The sequence below is a fragment of the Octopus bimaculoides genome, chromosome 7 (assembly GCF_001194135.2).
Source record: "Octopus bimaculoides isolate UCB-OBI-ISO-001 chromosome 7, ASM119413v2, whole genome shotgun sequence".
NCBI lineage: Eukaryota > Metazoa > Mollusca > Cephalopoda > Octopoda > Octopodidae > Octopus > Octopus bimaculoides.
In genome coordinates this window covers 80161213-80162356 of record NC_068987.1, presented here as the reverse complement: position 1 = coordinate 80162356, position 1144 = coordinate 80161213, and positions in this window count along the sequence as shown.

Below are 1144 nucleotides of genomic sequence, written 5' to 3'. Positions count from 1 at the left end.
CCAGTGGTTAGGGCAGCGGACTCGCGGTCATAGGATCGCGGTTTCGATTCCCAGACCGGGCGTTGTGTGTGTTTATTGAGCGAAAACACTTAAAGCTCCACGAGGCTCCGGCAAGGGATGGTGGCGAACCCTGCTGTACTCTTCCACCACAACTTTCTCTCACTCTTACTTCCTGTTTCTGTTGTGCCTGTAATTCAAAGGGTCAGCCTTGTCACACTGTGTCACGCTGAATATCCTCGAGAACTACGTTAACGGTACACGTGTGCGTGAAGTGCTCAGCCACTTGCATGTTAATTTCACGAGCAGGCTGTTCCGTTGATCGGATCAACTAGAACCCTCGACGTCGTAAGCGACGGAGTGCCAACTATATTACTCGCTGTATTGTTATATTCCAGAATATCAAGAACGAAGACGCCTTTATCATCTCCGAAAGATTCACCATGACTTTCTATGCGGATCACCGGCTCTTGAACTAAGCTTTGGAGAAGAGGTGTGACGTCATTCTATGCACTGCGCTTTCGGTTCCAGGTCAGATACGCCCGATTCATCTCCTGTAATCAGATCAGAAAAACACACATCTTCACTGGGTTCAGATATTTCTCGCAGATCAGAAGAACTACCACCTCTGTCTCCTTTAAATCGGGTGTCAGCTACCGAGGTACCCACACTTTGCACTCCATCCGGTACTCTCTGTCTGTCACTCCCTTCTGTAAAGCATTGTAACCACGATACAATTATGCAGCAAGCTCACGGATTCTTACTCGGCTGCTCGCGCAAATCAATTCATCCACTCACTTCAGATTTATGTCAGCGGTCGAAGCTGATGGTCCCACACTGTGTGTTTTCAATGATGGTTGTTCTTTCTTTAAAATACTTCACCCATCTGTGCACATTGTTCTTATAAATACTCCCATTTCCGTTAACTACCTGCAGACTTCAGTGGATGTCAGACAGCCTGCAACCGTCCTGTGATGAAGAAGACGAATACGAATTAATCTAGAAAAGCAATCGGCTTTAAATACAAAATCCATTCCAACAATCTAGAAGTATCTAAATATTTCGATCTGCAGACCTTATAAAAGTTATTTTCTGGGTTTTTTCTTATTTTTAGATTTTAAACATGGGTACTGGAATGGCTGTTTGG